This window comes from Balaenoptera ricei, chromosome 18, assembly GCF_028023285.1.
Source record: "Balaenoptera ricei isolate mBalRic1 chromosome 18, mBalRic1.hap2, whole genome shotgun sequence".
Classification (NCBI taxonomy): Eukaryota; Metazoa; Chordata; class Mammalia; order Artiodactyla; family Balaenopteridae; genus Balaenoptera; species Balaenoptera ricei.
The window spans coordinates 64,555,543-64,573,997 of NC_082656.1; positions in this window are offsets into that span (position 1 = coordinate 64,555,543).

An 18,455-nucleotide genomic window follows, 5' to 3' on the forward strand; every position below is an offset into this window, starting at 1 on the left:
GGAAAAAAAAATCTTCCAAACCTTCATTAACATCAGAAAGACTAAATATATTCTGGTGCAATTAAGCAATATAATACAAAATATTTGTAAAAATAAATGAATCACAAGTTCAGGTACCATTATGGATGAATGTCAAAAACAAAATGTTGAGTAAAGAAAAGGACGTAATGGAACTCATAATAAAATAGTATTTATATGACAAAAACATACAAAATTTAAGAATTTACCCTTTGGGGAAATATACATATACCTAACACTATTACAAAATGGAAGAAAAAGCTGAAAACAAAATCCAGAATACTAGTTAATGTTGTGGAATAAGAGATATAGGCATTCAAGGTGGGGTAGTCGCCAAGAAATACTCCATTTTTAAACTTATTTTTTACTTGCTAATATACATTTTACTTAACTGTATCAAGTATGTAGAACAGACATAACTTTTTATTTAATCATAATGCAAACTGTTTTTCTTGTCATCCTCTAAATATATTTGTAGTAAATTTATCCTCCTTCTCCTCCTTGATAGTAAATTTCTGGTTGAAAACTCAGCAAGTTCCATGAGTTTTCTGTTTACTCTTAGTAATAACATCATTAAAGAAACTTTAAGTTGCAATATGGTCTCTGTATAGAGATTAAAATCTGCATGTTCCAGTCTTCACAAGTAGCTAAGCCTTCCCCTCTTTTTCCTTCTGCTAAGGTCTATTGATGGCAGCTACCTATTATCTGGAAAATGTGGGTGGTCAGTTTGGCTTTTTCTTCAGTTTAACTCAACCCCAATTTGCTACTTGATAGTTTCCCTCCAGAGTGGGATGAGAGAAATTTCTTTTCAGGGCACTGGCTACTTCTTACCTAGATGAGTGGCTTCCTTGTTTCTAGGTCCCAAAGACAGTATAAAGTGCCATTTTCTTTGGGACAGTATAAAGTCCCAAAGACAGTATAAAGTGGCGGAAAATTTTAGGTGTTATTACTTTTACAACTTCTTTTAGCTTTCTTTTTTATTTTTCACTTTTGGGGAGGCCCTTATCTTTGGAGACTCATCACTGCGATGCTATTGATATAACATGGGCAAAGCATACTGTCCTTTAAAATATTCCCTCGGCTTTTGGATTTCTGGAGTCACTTACCCTCAGCACGACTCTCTATTTTAAGGTTAGCTGGTTAGAAATTTAATTCCATCTGCAGCTTTAATTTCCTTTTCCTGTGTGATGCTAACATATTTGAAGGCATAACACCAGGGATTACAATGTGCACATCTTCGGTGAGCGTTAATCTAACTATCACAGACGTATATGGAATATTTCATAAATAAACACTATCTTTGAAGATGCTGACAACACATCAGACAAATTCAAACACAAATCAAGAGTATTAATAATGCCAGCCAGTCAAGAATTCAAGTAAAAATGCATTTCTTGAAATTTTTCAGATGTAAAAGAGATAATTCTTAGTAACACTTTAATATTTCATCTTTTAAGTAATGAATAATTTGCTATCTCAATTATTATATAATTTTTAAAACTATAAGGCAATTGACAAAAACCTATTTTGATAGATAATCTAACTAAATATTTGAACCTATGTCAGATCAACAAACAAAAGTGTGAGGGCACTGAGAATTTGAAAAATATAGTATTTTTCTGAGGATGATCAACAACTGAAGTATCAGGAACTGCTGATGAGTTTGTTAAGAGATTTTCCTAACATGGTTCAGCTGAATTCAAATGCCATGATGAATTTAAGGAGGCTGAAAGAATGATTTCCGTAAATGGACATAAACATTTCATCCTTTGGAATTTGTTGTTCAACCACTCCGGACCACCTGATATCACAAATTAAACAATAAAGCATGGCATTTAAGATAAAGTTATGAACCGACATGTCCATTGCTCAAATCCTGGCTCTGATACTTATCACTCTAATTTTTGCCATCCCACTTAATTTCCCTTGTCTCTGTTTCCTCACATATACCCATTGTTGTGAAGACTAAACTAGTTAATATATATGGAATTTCTTAAAATTTTGTGGAAAGCCTTCAGTTTGTGGAAAGCCTTCAGTTAAGTTCAGTACTTAGGTCTAAGCTCCTGGGAGAGAGAGAATAATATGAGAAATTAAGGGAATTTTTTTTTTCATTCAAATTATTAATGTGTCCCAGATTCCACTACTTGTTGTTAAGATGAATTATAATTATACAATATTTAGGTCTTAGTGTATCAGAAATACTGTGCAATATTCTTCATTTTATGCTGAGTCAAGATTTAGACAGAGTGGGACTCCACAGGATACAAGAGAAAACATTATCTTTTGTCATGCTTCTTGAATAAAACCAATCTGAGAGGCTAATTATTTCCCTTCTGATAAAATTCAAGGAATTTTTCATTACTTTTGTGGTTTCTCAATACAACAACAAAAATTCCTCAGTTACTTTCAGCCTCACAAAAGATTTATGTCATCAATAATTAAATTATCCCTGGGAGGGGCAAGATGGCGGAGGAGTAAGACGCGGAGATCACCTTCCTTCCCACAGATACAGTAGAAATACATCTACACGAGGAACTGCTCCTACAGAACACCCACTGAATGCTGGCAGAAGACGGTAGACCTCCCAAAAGGCAAGAAAGTCCCCACATACTTGGGTAGGGCAAAAGAAAAAAGAAATAACAGAGACAAAAGAATAGGGACGGCACCTGCACCAGTGGGAGGGAGCACTGAAGGAGGAAAGGCTTCCACACACTAGGGAACCCCTTCGCAGGCAGAGACTGCGGGTGGCAGAGGGGGGAAGCTTCAGAGCCACGGAGGAGAGCGCAGCCACAGGGGTGCGGAGGGCAAAGCGGAGAGATTCCCGCACAGAGGCTCGGCGCAGAGCAGCACTCACCAGCCCGAGAGGCTTGTCTGCTCCCCTGCCGGGGCGGGCGGGGCTGGGAGCTGAGGCTCGGGCTTCGGTCGGATCGCAGGGAGAGGACTGGGGTTGGCGGTGTGAACACAGCCTGAAGGGATTAGTGCACCACAGCTAGCTGGGAGGGACTCCGGGAAAAAGTCTGCAGCTGCCGAAAAGCCAAGAGACTTTTTCTTGCCGCTTTGTTTCACGGCGCGCAAGGAGAGGGGATTCAGAGCGCCGCCTAAACGAACTCCAGAAACGGGCGTGAGCCGCGGCTGTCAGCGCGGACCCCAGAGACGGGCAGGAGACACTAAGGCTGCTTCTGCCGCCACCAAGAAGCCTGTATGCGAGCACAGGTCACTCTACACCGCCCCTCCCGGGAGCCTGTGCAGCCCGCCACTGCCAGGGTCCCGTGATCCAGGGAAAACTTCTCCGGGAGAACGCAAGGCGTGCCTCAGGCTGCTGCAACGTCATGACGCCCCTGCCGCCGCAGGCTCGCCCCGCCTCCTCCATACCCCTCCCTCCCCCCGGCCTAAGTGAGCCAGAGCCCCCGAAGCAGCTGCTCCTTTAACCCCGTTCTGTCTGGGCGGGGAACAGACGCTCTCAGGTGACCTACATGCAGAGGCGGGTCCAAATCCAAAGCTGAACCCCGGGAGCTGTACGAACAAAGAACGGAAAGGGAAATCTCTCCCAGCAGCCTCAGAAGCAGCGGATTAAAGCTCCACAAACAACTTGATGTGCCTGCATCTGTTGAATACCTGAATAGACAACGAATCATCCCAAATTCAAGAGGTGGACTTTGGGAGCAGGATATATTAATTTTTCCCCTTTTCCTTTTTTTGTGAGCGTATAGGTGTATGCTTCTGGGTGAGATTTTGTCTGTATAGCTTTGCTTTCACCATTAGTCCTAGGGTTAGGTCCGTCCGTGTTTTTGTTGTTGTTGTTGTTTTTAACTTAAAAAAATTTTTTTTCCTAATAAATGTTTTCTTAATAATTTTTTGCTTATTTTCTATTTTTAGAAATTAAAAAAAATTTTTAATAAGTTTTTTCATATTTTTTATTTTCAAAAATTAAAAAATTTTTTTCTTAATAAATTTTTTCTTAATTTTTTTCTTATTTTTTACTATAAAAAATTAATAAATCTATTTTTAAAAATTAAAAAAAATTTTTCTGAATACATTTATTCTTAATAATTTTTTTTCTTATTTTTTATTATAATAGCTTTATTTCATTTTATTTTATCCTCTTTCCTTCTATTTTTTTCTCCCTTTTATTCTGAGCCGTGTGGATGAAAGGCTCTTGGTGCTCCAGCCAGGCATCAGGGCTGTGCCTCTGAGGTGGGAGAGCCAACTTCAGGACACTGGTCCACAAGAGACCTCCCAGCTCCACGTAATACCAAACGGCAAAAATCTCTCAGAGATCTCCATCTCAACATGAAGACCCAGCTTCACTCAATGACCAGCAAGCTACAGTGCTGGACACCCTATGCCAAACAACTAGCAAGACAGGAACACAGCCCCATCCATTAGCAGAGAGGCTGCCTAAAATCATAATAAGGCCACAGACACCCCAAAACACACCACCAGACGTGGACGTGCCCACCAGAAAGACAAAATCCAACCTCATCCATCAGAACATAGGCACTAGTCCCCTCCACCAGGAAGCCTACACAACCCACTGAACCAACCTTAGCCACTGGGGACAGATACCAAAAACAACGGGAACTACGAACCTGCAGCCTGTGAAAAGGAGACCCCAAACACAGTAAGATAAGCAAAATGAGAAGACAAAAAACCACACAGCAGGTGAAGGAGCAGGGTCAAAACACACCAGACCTAACAAATGAAGAGGAAATAGGCAGTCTATCTGAAAAAGAATTCAGAATAATGATAGTAAAGATGATCCAAAATCTTGGAAATAGAATAGACAAAATGCAAGAAACATTTAACAAGGATGTAGAAGAACTAAAGAGGAACCAAAGAACAATGAAAAACACAATAAATGAAATTAAAAATACTCTAGACGGGATCAATAGCAGAATAACTGAGGCAGAAGAACGGATAAGTGACTTGGAAGATAAAATAGTGGAAATAACTACTGCAGAGCAGAATAAAGAAAAAAGAATGAAAAGAACTGAGGACAGTCTCAGAGACCTCTGGGACAACATTAAACACACCAACATTCGAATTATAGGGGTCCCAGAAGAAGAAGAGAAAAAGAAAGGGACTGAGAAAATATTTGAAGAGATTATAGTTAAAAACTTCCCTAATATGGGAAAGGAAATAGTTAATCAAGTCCTGGAAGCACGGAGAGTCCCATACAGGATAAATCCAAGGAGAAACATGCCAAGACACATATTAATCAAACTATCAAAAATTAAATATAAAGAAAACATATTAAAAGCAGCAAGGGAAAAACAACAAATAACACACAAGGGAATCCCCATAAGGTTAACAGCTGATCTTTCAGCAGAAACTCTGCAAGCCAGAAGGGAGTGGCAGGATATACTTAAAGTGATGAAGGAGAAAAACCTACAACCAAGGTTACTGTAACCAGCAAGGATCTCATTCAGATTTGAGGGAGAAATTAAAAGCTTTACAGACAAGCAAAAGCTGAGAGAGTTCAGCACCACCAAACCAGCTTTACAACAAATGCTAAAGGAACTTCTCTAGGCAAGAAACACAAGAGAAGGAAAACACCTACAATAACAAACACAAAATATCTAAGAAAATGGGAATAGGAACATACACATCGATAATTACCTTAAATGTAAATGGATTAAATGCTCCCACCAAAAGACACAGACTGGCTGAATGGATACAAAAGCAAGATCCATATATATGCTGTCTACAAGAGACCCACTTCAGACCTAGAGACACATACAGACTGAAAGTGAGGGGATGGAAAATGATATTCCATGCAAATGGAAATCAAAAGAAAGCTGGAGTAGCAATTCTCATATCAGACAAAATAGACTTTAAAATAAAGACTATTACAAGAGACAAAGAAGGACACTATATAATGATCAAGGGATCGATCAAAGAGGAAGGTATAACAATTGTAAATATTTATGCACCCAACATAGGAGCACCTCAATACATAAGGCAAATACTAACAGCCATAAAAGGGGAAATCAACAGTAACACAATCATAGTAGGGGACTTTAACACCCCACTTTCACCAATGGACAGATCATCCAAAATGAAAATAAATAAGGAAACACAAGCTTTAAATGATACATTAAACAAGATGGACTTAATTGATATTTATAGGACATTCCACCCCAAAACAACAGAATACACATTTTTCTCAAGTGCTCATGGAACATTCTCTAGGATAGATCATATCTTGGGTCACAAATCAAGCCTTGGTAAATTTAAGAAAATTGAAATCGTATCAAGTATCTTTTCCGACCACAATGCTATGAGACTAGATATCAATTACAGGAAAAGATCTGTAAAAAATACAAACACATGGAGGCTACACAATACACTACTTAATAACGAAGTGATCACTGAAGAAATCAAAGGGGAAATCAAAAAATACCTAGAAACAAATGACAATGGAGACACGACGACCCAAAACCTATGGGATGCAGCAAAAGCAGTGCTAAGAGGGAAGTTTATAGCAATACAAGCTTACATCAAGAAACAGGAAACATCTCGAATAAACAAGCTAACCTTGCACCTAATGCAATTAGAGAAAGAAGAGCAAAAAAACCCCAGAGCTAGCAGAAGGAAAGAAATCATAAAGATCAGATCAGAAATAAATGAAAAAGAAATGAAGGAAACAATAGCAAAAATCAATGAAACTAAAAGCTGGTTCTTCAAGAAGATAAACAAAATTGATAAACCATTAGCCAGACTCATCAAGAGAAAAAGGGAGAAGACTCAAATCAATAGAATTAGAAATGAAAAAGGAGAAGTAACCACTGACACTGCAGAAATACAAACGATCATGAGAGATTACTACAAGCAACTCTATGCCAATAAAATGGACAACCTGGAAGAAATGGACAGATTCTTAGAAATGCACAACCTACTGAGACTGAACCAGGAAGAAATAGAAAATATGAACAGACCAATCACAAGCACTGAAATTGAAACTGTGATTAAAAATCTTCCAACAAACAAAAGCCCAGGACCAGATGGCTTCACAGGCGAATTCTATCAAACATTTAGAGAAGAGCTAACACCTATCCTTCTCAAACTCTTCCAAAATATTGCAGAGGGAGGAACACTCCCCAACTCATTCTACGAGGCCACCATCACCCTGATACCAAAACCAGACAAAGATGTCACAAAGAAAGAAAACTACAGGGCAATATCACTAATGAACATAAATGCAAAAATCCTCAACAAAATACTAGCAAACAGAATCCAACAGCACATTAAAAGGATTATACACCATGATCAAGTGGGGTTTATTCCAGGAATGCAAGGATTCTTCAATATACGCAAATTAATCAACGTGATACATCATATTAACAAATTGAAGGAGAAAAACCATATGATCATCTCAATAGATGCAGAGAAAGCTTTCGACAAAATTCAACACCCATTTATGATAAAAGCCCTACAGAAAGTAGGCATAGAGGGAACTTTCCTCAACATAATAAAGGCCATATATGACAAACCCTCAGCCAACATTGTCCTCAAAGGTGAAAAATTGAAACCATTTCCACTAAGATCAGGAACAAGACAAGGTTGCCCACTCTCACCACTATTATTCAACATAGTTTTGGAAGTGTTAGCCACAGCAATCAGAGAAGAAAAAGAAATAAAAGGAATCCAAATCGGAAAAGAAGAAGTAAAACTGTCACTCTTTGCAGATGACATGATACTATACATAGAGAATCCTAAAACTGCCACCAGAAAACTACTAGAGCTCATCAATGAATTTGGTAAAGTAGCAGGATACAAAATTAATGCACAGAAATCTCTTGCATTCCTATATACTAATGATGAAAAATCTGAAAGTGAAATTAAGAAAACACTCCCGTTTACCATTGCAACAAAAAGAATAAAATATCTAGGAATAAACCTACCTAAGGAGACAAAAGACCTGTATGTAGAAAACTATAAGACACTGATGAAAGAAATTAAAGATGATACAAATAGATGGAGAGATATACCATGTTCTTGGATTGGAAGAATCAACATTGTGAAAATGACTCTATTACCCAAAGCAATCTACAGATTCAATGCAATCCCTATCAAACTACCACTGGCATTTTTCACAGAACTAGAACAAAAAATTTCACAATTTGTATGGAGACACAAAAGACCCCGAATAGCCAAAGCAATCTTGAGAACGAAAAATGGAGCAGGAGGAATCAGGCTCCCTGACTTCAGACTATATTACAAAGCTACAGTAATCAAGACAGTTTGGTACTGGCACAAAAACAGAAATATAGATCAATGGAACAGGATAGAAAGCCCAGAGATAAACCCACGCACATATGGTCACCTTATCTGTGATAAAGGAGGCAAGCATATACAGTGGAGAAAAGACAGCCTCTTCAATAAGTGGTGCTGGGAAAACTGGACAGGTACATGTAAAAGTATGAAATTAGAACACTCCCTGAAACCATACACAAAAATAAACTCAAAATGGATTAAAGACCTAAGTGTAAAGCCAGACACTATCAAACTCTTAGAGGAAAACATAGGCAGAACACTCTATGACATAAATCACAGCAAGATCCTTTTTGACCCAGCTCCTAGAGAAATGGAAATAAAAACACAAATAAACAAATGGGACCTAATGAAACTTAAAAGCTTTTGCACAGCAAAAGAAACCATAAACAAGACCAAAAGACAACCCTCAGAATGGGAGAAAATATTTGCAAATGAAGCAACTGACAAAGGATTAATCTCCAAAATATACAGGCAGCTCAGGCAGCTCAATATCAAAAAAACAAACAACCCAATCCCAAAATGGGCAGAAGACCTAAATAGACAGTTCTCCAAAGAAGATATACAGATGGCCAACAGACACATGAAAGAATGCTCAACATCATTAATCATTAGAGAAATGCAAATCAAAACTACAATGAGGTATCATCTCACACCAGTCAGAATGGCCATCATCAAAAAATCTACAAACAATAAATGCTGGAGAGGGTGTGGAGAAAAGGGAACCCTCTTGCACTGTTGGTGGGAATGTAAATTGATACAGCCACTATGGAGAACAGTATGGAGGTTCCTTAAAAAACTAAAAATAGAACTACCATACGACCCAGCAATCCCACTACTGGACATATACCCTGAGAAAACCATAATTCAAAAAGAGTCATGTACCAAAATGTTCATTGCAGCTCTATTTACAATAGCCAGGACATGGAAGCAACCTAAGTGTTCATCATCAGATGAATGGATAAAGAAGATGTGGCACATATATACAATGGAATATTACTCAGCCATAAAAAGAAATGAAATGGAGGTATTTGTAATGAGGTGGATGGAGTTAGAGTCTGTCATACAGAGTGAAGTAAGTCAGAAAGAGAAAAACAAATACAGTATGCTAACAGATATATATGGAATCTAAGGAAAAAAAAAAACAAGGTCATGATGAACCTAGTGGCAAGATGGGAATAAAGACACAGACCTACTAAAGAATGGACTTGAGGATATGGGGAGGGGGAGGGGTGAGATGTGACAGGGTGAGAGAGTGTCATGGACATATATCCACTACCAAATGTAAAATAGATAGCTAGTGGGAAGCAGCCGCATAGCACAGGGAGATCAGCTCAGTGCTTTGTGACCGCCTGGGGGGGTGGGATGGGGAGGGTGGGAGGGAGGGAGATGCAGGAGGGAGGAGATATGGGAACGTGTGTATATGTGTAGCTGATTCACTTTGTTATAAAGCAGAAACTAACACACCATTGTGAAGCAATTATACTTCAATAAAGATGTTTTTAAAAAAAAAAATTTAAAAAATAAATAAATAATTAAATTATCCTGTGTAATAGTGAAACTAAATTTTGTTTAAAGATTTTCTATTTCACAGACTTGGGCCTACTTCCAGCTGGAGATCTAAATAGGAAATGGTTGTTTGGGAGACTTTTTTCTCTTTCCTTACTTTGGTCTTTTATTTTTCTCCCTCGCTTATTAAGCATGAAGTATGACCTCCTTGGGGAAACAGTGAAAGAGGAGGTTAGAAAAGAAAGTTTAAAGGGCAGAAACATTTTTACTCACCTGGTTGTATAATGATTTAATTTTGTCTCCCTCAGGGCTTGGAATTTGGCCAAAGATAACTGTATAGTAGGATACATTTTAAGTTTCTTAACTTGAAACTTGCCTGCTCAGAGAATATCGAAATTCCATTTTCTTGACCAAAGCAATGTATTTTCTTAGGCTGACTGTTTATGATTTTCTCAGTGCTTGGACATCCAGAGGTTTGCTTTTGTCTCTTCCAGACAATCGTTTGAAGCAGCGCTTTAAATGTCATCAGCCTGGTTCCCTCTTTGCAAGGCACACATCTGGTATATGAGAAACAATCCAAAATTATACAAGTGTAGCTAGCTTCCAACGAAGTCTTTCCTTTCTCCCTATTTTGCCATCTTAGGAAGATATGAAAACCTCAGGCTACCCAGACAGGAGTTGAACATTGCTTACTGTTCCCAAACTCCAGGGATATTTGTCAGCATGATGAGAGATGTCCTATCTGTCCACTCATAGGCAGAAGAAGGAAAAAGACAGGGAACATCTAATTTTTCTTTTCAAGTGTACTTTTTTTCTTTCCTCTTTAACTTCCACTCTTTTATACCCTCAATAGGGAGACAGACTGAGGATAGAAGTCAGTACTTAAAATAAATAAATAAAAAGTTCAACCACTTCTTTCTTAAATCCCTAAAGGGTACCTAGTATTCCATTTTAGAATATAGGAATACTTGCCATATTATCTTTTAGCCCAATCTTTTGATGTCTTGTTATAGATTGACTGTTTGTGTCCCCACCAAATTCTTATGTTGAAGCCCTAACCTCCAGTATGATGGTATTTCAAGCTGGGGTCTTTGGGAGGTCATTAAGGTTAAATCTGGTCATGAGGCTGGGGCCCTCACGACGCGATTAGTGGCCATATATGAAGAGGAAAAGAGAGAGCTCTTTCTCCACCACCTCTACCCACTACTGTGCACAGTAGGAAAGGAAAGGCCAAAGTCAGCTTTTCCTCTACAATGTTTATACATTTACCGTGACCTTATGTGAGGCAATCACAAACTCGGAATAAACCGTGAACTACTCATATATTCTTTTCACATTAAAAAAATCTGAAAACTGTCAAAATTATTTTTCACATTTTCGCTGAATGTAAGATAGTTTTTTAAAATGTTCAAAAATTTTGGCATTGCCACGTTTCTGAATTTGCTGCTTTAGATGTTTCATAAGTTGACATGATATTTTCTTTTACTTGTATTCTTATTTTGTATAATTGGTTTTTCATAATGTTATCCTCATGTACAAATTGAAATAAATTATCCTTTGCAATGGAGATGAATTTAGCTTGTCAAAATTAAAATGCTTCTACAGTTTATTATCAAAATATATGAGTTTTTACAAAGAAGAATTGATAAAGATTCTCGCTGATGGACTTCCTTCTGTTTCCCCAGTGGAATATGAATGAGGGCACACTCCCAAGTGAATGCAACTGGAGTCAGCCTCATCTAAGAGAAGAAATTGACTCCAGAGTTTTATTAGATGTACTAAGTCCACAGTAAATATTGAATCCCTCAATTCAATATAAACAGTCATAACCAAATGGAAGACTTATACAGAAGAAACATTTTTAAAAGTCTGAAATATTTCTTACTTCCTTGCATTCTTGGTAATTATTTTCTAATTAGATTTTATGGACTTCACTTTTAGTTTAATGGAACAGTTTTCCCTTAAGGCCTACATGAATAATATATGATTCAAATCCAGAAGTGTGTAAACACAAGCAAAATTATTTTAGTACAGCAAATTCTTAGGAACAAAGATTAATTATTGAAGAAGACTGAATAATATTTTATTTTGCTGTTTATGATTTTAAATGTAATCCTGTAGAGGGTAGTTTAACAATAGGCAGATATTATATCTATAAAATTATAATGATTATACAGTCATTAATTATCATGGCCTTGAAAACTTTTTTGAAAATCTGAACATCACAAATAACGCATATTTATTTTTTCCCTGAGATTCAGTAGTAACTCTGAAAATTAAAACTATACTACAAAAATTGAATAAAGTTAAAAATTTGAAAACATGTTAAGCCATGACCTGGGCAGCATAAAAGATCAATGCTAGGTTAGAATGATTGACAAGTGTTATCTGATAGGAAGAACATCTGGGTTTGAACTTGGGCTTAGAAATGAGACTAAACTTAGTGTTTTATCTATATCTATCTATCGAACTTTTTCTACAAAAGTTGAACAGGATGTATTAAAAATCAAGTTTGACTCTAAGAAGCAGTGGCCTAGAATGACAAAAATCACAATTCTCTTTTTGAAAGTGGTAATAATCTTGTGTAAGAATGAGTCTAAACTCAAAAACTAAAGTAGGTTCTGTTTCTTTCCAACACTATTTGCTGTTTATCCTCTTTTACTTGGCTTTTGTACCCACTGTACAATACTTCAATATCAGTATACACTATACGCCAAGATACAATATACTATTGAATACGATACTCTGATTAGTCATTAATTTAAAAAATGTCTAATTTGAGGACATAGAGGTTCAAAAAAATAAAGACGTTTCCAGGATGACATACCTAGGATAAACTTATGTGTCTCTATACCAAAATGCAGCTTTTCTCTGCAATGTACAATCTTCCTCTTTAAGGATCACACTGTAAAATGTCGCTGTGTACATTGTTTAACTAGGAAGTTTTTTGAAACGTTATTTGATTCACCTGTTATATCTTCTTTATATAGTCTGCTCTTTTGTTTTTTTTAAATTTGGAACTTTGTAAAACGACTGTTTTTCATTGAAGTTGAGAATTTACAAAATAAACTATGTACAGTTACATAGAAGATATGATAATATTGTAATTCTCACATTATCAACACTTAAAAACAGTCTATAACTGTTCTATAAACAACTCTGGTTTGGAAATCTTCTGCCATCTTCCTAGTTGTTCTTGTTTATTTAATCTCTTTTATATTGTCCATTGTTCCCCAATAGTCTTTAGTTGTAGTTGATAGATTATTTTCAGTGCTTTTCAGTCTTTTCTCTCTATTGATACTTTAAAGTATAGGGCCTTCATTAATTCTATTTTCATAAGTCTAGCTGTTTAGTTTACTGTTTGCTACCACCATATACAATATATACAAATGCAAGAGATATGATCCTTCTCTAATAAATTATTTTCACCTTTTGATGCTTGTCTAATAGCTTGTCTTAATACAAGAAATCTGCTTCCTAAATTTAGTCTGATATCACTGTGTCTTCAGGGTGGAAAAGACGAGAGAGTTCTTTGGAGTCTCTTTTATAAAGGCATCAATCCCACTTATGTGAGCTCTACACCTCCCAAAGACATCACTTCCTAATACCATCACAATGGGGGTTAAGATTTCAAGGTAGGAATTTGGAAAGAGGCCCAAACTTTCCAGTTCACAATAACTATGCTTTGACAGAAAAGTGTTGACTGCTATGTAAAAATGATTAATTTTCTTATTCTATGGATATTTCTAATTTATTAGAAAATCTTGCTTCAACCAGGAACAACAAAATGAAAAATTACTCTTTTACTCCTCTTACTTTTATGGTTTAACTCTATTTGCTCAATTTATCCTTACTTTTGCCTTCCTGTATTTCACCAGTTCTAAATGGCCACAATAATGTCCTTTCCATTTTAATAAATAATTCTCTGCCATCAACTTCCAACACAAATACCCTAATTTTTGGATCAAGAAATTCCTCAGCCCTTCAACTTGAACAGAGCTCTTCATCTTATAAATGCCAGAAGAATTACCTTCAGAAGAATAATTCGTGTGGAACTGATTTCTGGGAAATGTCTTATGTGCACATTTTGCTATTGTTTTGATATGTTATATCCCTAACTGTTCTTTAATTTTGCATATATGTCTTGTTTCCATAGTCGGACTGTGTGTTCTCTAATAAAAGAGATTAGGGGGCGGGGGCGGGGGAGGGAAAAAAAAAAAAAAAGAGATTAGGTTTTGTACTCTTTAGAAATCAAAGAGCACATTGCTTTTTAAAAATTATTTGTTTAAAAATATTTATTGACTATGTATGCTGTGCTAAGCACTGTTCTTTGATCCTGAAATGTGACACAGAAGTAAACAAATGTTCTGCAGTGGGACTTTTTACATGTGATCTTTATAGTATTCATCACAATTAAAATTACATGTTTAACTGCACATTTGTTTAATATTTAGCTCCCCAAATTCTGTAAGCCAAACATGGGAGTAGACCCTTTTTAATTTGTCACTGAAATATTAGTGCCTAGGCTGTATCTGGTCAGTAAGTACCAATATCTGTTGAATGAACTAGAAGCTTAATAAACATTCCCTCAGGAAAAAATTGTGGGGAAAAACTAGATATAGTGAAAAAGAGAAAAATAGCAAATTAAATATATTTTTGAAGTTGAGATCCTTGTGGCAAAATTTAGTTTTTATCTGAGAGGAAAAGCATTTTCTAAATATTGCATATTCTAAGAAATTTTAAAATATCATTGTAACACATTAGAAGTGGGTGGTGCTAGATGACACCCGGACAAAAAGAAAATACAGCAGTCCAAAAAAAAGAGTCAAACACTTTAGCTAAAACTATGATTCCTAAAGCTAAAATCAATATTAACTGGTAAAAACGTAGTTATATATTATTTTGCTTAAATTTTTAATAACATTTTCTTATGCTATTTTGTGTAAGGGTTTCTTGTACTGTTTACAAAAACAAAGCACTTTTATGGTTATAAAATTGTCTACCGAAGTTATTCAATGTTAAAAGAAAGCCCCCAATTTTTATTTAGCAGTGTATTTTGTGACTTTCAATTTCTTGTAGCATTTACAGAAAGGTGAGTAAATTGAATTAAGAATTTAGCTAAAAATCTCATTATTATTTACTTATAAATTGGTCTTAAATAGTTGATTTCTTTTTATTCCCATGTTTACTAGAAAATGGTATTGCATTTTGGATGCAGGTATTGTTGGCAATACAGGCCGTATTGGTTTCTACAGTATTTCTTTAAAGGGAGATTTTTATAATTATTATATTTGTATTATTCAATTGAATTCAATTAATACATAAAATACTATGTTAAGTAATTTCAAGGATTGAAATATATGAATAAACAGGTCCTTGTTTCTATCATATGTACACTATACTTATAGTAATTATGATCAATTCTGGAATATATATAATTAAAGGAAAAATGGACATTTTGCCAGAAAGGGTACCAAAATGTCTTTATGGTTCTGCAAAACATAATATCAAAGTTGAAGCCTCATATTCAGGCCTCAGGCTAACTCCCTTCATGTTTGCAAAGGGTCAACAAGCTCAAGAGAAAGGACATTATGACAGGGAGTGAAAAGCAAGAACAACCATACGAACACAGGGAGCTGTGAAGATTAGCTACCGTCTGGGATGTCAGAACTGATGGAGGCAGGACAGAAATGTTTAAAATACCATGATTAATTGCTTAGTGAGATCTATACAAGTGTGGATATATGATTACATACTTTATTATTTATCTTATTTTAATGATGAAAAATCAAAGTATCTCTTTTTATATACTCTGTATAATATAAATAAGTATCTATCATTAACAAAAAAGTCTTTATGAAGAAACAAAATACTAGGTTAGATTTAAAAATAAAATATTCCTGGCCAAGCACTGACCAGTACTGGATAAGTTCAAGTCTAGTTTGCCTTTTAATGATTAGAATACAGGGAATTGGTTATACTTTTGTTGGAAAGCTGAAAGTAAGATAGAACACTGAAGCAGCAAGCAGCAACTATCCATAGTGTATGAGGAAATAGGCAAATAACAAACACAACCCCACTTTCAGGGATTATAGGTTAACAAAATTAGCATTAATTATGTTAATTTTTTTGATTTTGTTTTCCCCATAAAGACTTGCAAGTAATGTAAGAATATTTTAGTACAGAAACTTCCATCACCTAACTTGTCAAGCTTCTTCTATGGACCTTAATTTCTTTAAAGTGAGAATTTGTGGTAGCCTTTTTTGTTTCTAAAACGTTATGATAATATAATACCCACATATTGAGTAGTAAAATATTTTACACAAAATTTTGATGCAGGTATGTGCATTTTATGGGTAAACAAAAACACAAACAAAATATGGTTTCCAGGAAACAGACCTGACTGCAGTTTTACACACATGCATTCTATTCCTGGCTGGAACAGTAGCAGTAATATGAAGTTAAAGAAACTAAACTTCTGTGACAATCAAGTGGTTCATCTAAAAAAAAAAAAATAACAAAAATAACTACCTTGTAAGTTATAAGATTAGATAAATTAATATAAATAGTCTAATACATTCCTGAAACTTAGTAAGCATGTGATAAAACAGTTGCAAGACTGATGTTGGCAGTTATTTTAAGATTTCGTTGATTCAACTCTAAATCCATGAAATTTGTAAGGCAACCAAGCAATATTACAATCAACTTATTTAATCTTGCAGCCAAATTATTGATAAAATTATACAAGTTTTAATATGCAATCAGAATAATTCAGAAAAATGGCTGGATGAATGTCATTTCAAAACATTTTAATTCAGAGACACTGTAAAATGATAAAAATGCTGTTTATATGCTTTTTTTATGTGACGACTTCCAGGAATTCAGTTACTGTTTATTTATGTCTCCAGAAAAATAGTTTAAAAATTATTCAATCTCTATTATATTATTTATCATTTAATTACATAATTCTGACTTAAGCAAAACTTACTAACCTAAAATGGTAATGCAACTTAGTGTCATGAAAATCAAATATGTTTTGTTAATATTTTAACATCCTTTTATGCACATTTAAAATGCATTTGTTTACATTTAAATACTAGCAGAAACATGTGCAGTCCTAGTCACATATTACTTTGCACATATCTATAAGCATTCATTTATTTTGTAATTATTCAGGGCAGTTCCTATGTGTCTGATGCTGTGCTAGTGGTACATACTTTGAAATATACAACATTAATTTCCAAAAGAAGCACAGAATGTATTGGAGATAAATGCCAGTTATCATAAAATATGAAATATTCTATAACACAAGGATGTTGCAAAGTGAAAGAATGAGTACATATCTGTCAATATCTGGGAGATTTCACAATGCAATACAATCTTAAAAATAAGTATGAATTCACTAAGAAAGAGTAAATGGGTATAATGATAATGGTTTAGTGTGGGGAGGTACAGAGACCAAAATGATGATGAGTAGTGAGAATAATAACTACTCTAGTATAGTAGAAGCTTATATATATGAATATGTAGTATGGGTACCAGGATGAAAAGAGGTGAGTGGATGATAACAATGAAAGATATGGTGTGGAATTACAAGCCATTAAAGTTTTCTTTTTATTGTGATAAAATATATTTTGTGTTTTCCCTTTTGGTGGGCATTCAAGTTTACTTTTAACTATTTTGCTGTGTTTTTATGTTTTGGCAACACATTCATTACTACAACCAAACGTCATATACAGACATACCTTGAAGATACTGCACATTTGATTCCAGGCTACCACAATAAAGTGAATATCACAATAAAGCAAGTCACACAAAAGTTTTGGTTTCCCAGTGCATATAAAAGTTGTTCATGCTATACTGTAGTCTGTTAAGTGTGCAATTTATGTCTAAAAATATATATACATACCTTAATATAAAAATATTTTGTTGCTTAAAAAATGCTAACAGTCATCTGAGCCTTCAGTGAGTCTTAGTAGTAACGTCAAAGATCACTGATCACAGATCACCACAACAAATGTAATACTAATGAAAATTTTTGAAATATTGCAAAAATTACCAAAATGTGACACAGAGACATGAAGTGAGCAAATGCTTGTTGGAAAAATGGCACCGATAGACTTGCTTGACGCAAACCTTCATTCCGTAAAAAAACAATTATTTGCAAAGCTCAATAAAACAAAGTGCAATAAAATGAGGTATGCCTCTACATATAAGCATACATTTATCATTACATATTTTAAAAATAAATTTCAGGTACATATATTGCACATCATGAAATTTCTGGGTGATAAATTTTAATTTGTCTTGACACAATTTTCTTAAGCTGATGCAGATGATCACACTTCAATTACCAACACTGACAATAACTTATGACATTAAAGTCAATGGAGAATTACAACAACCCGATTCAGGCAGGACTACTTAAATGACCCATATCTTTGAGGAATAAAAGTTTTGTTTACTGCACGACACCAAGATCAATGACCAGCTGAGGTACTCATTGAGGACAAAGAGACTATGGAGTGGGTAATGAAAGAAGGTACTTATAAATACAAGTTACAGCATGTAACTAAGCAGTTGCGGAATGAGGACTGTAATTATTAAAGAGTATTTCTTCCTTATGAATATAAATATATTTATTTTGAATATAT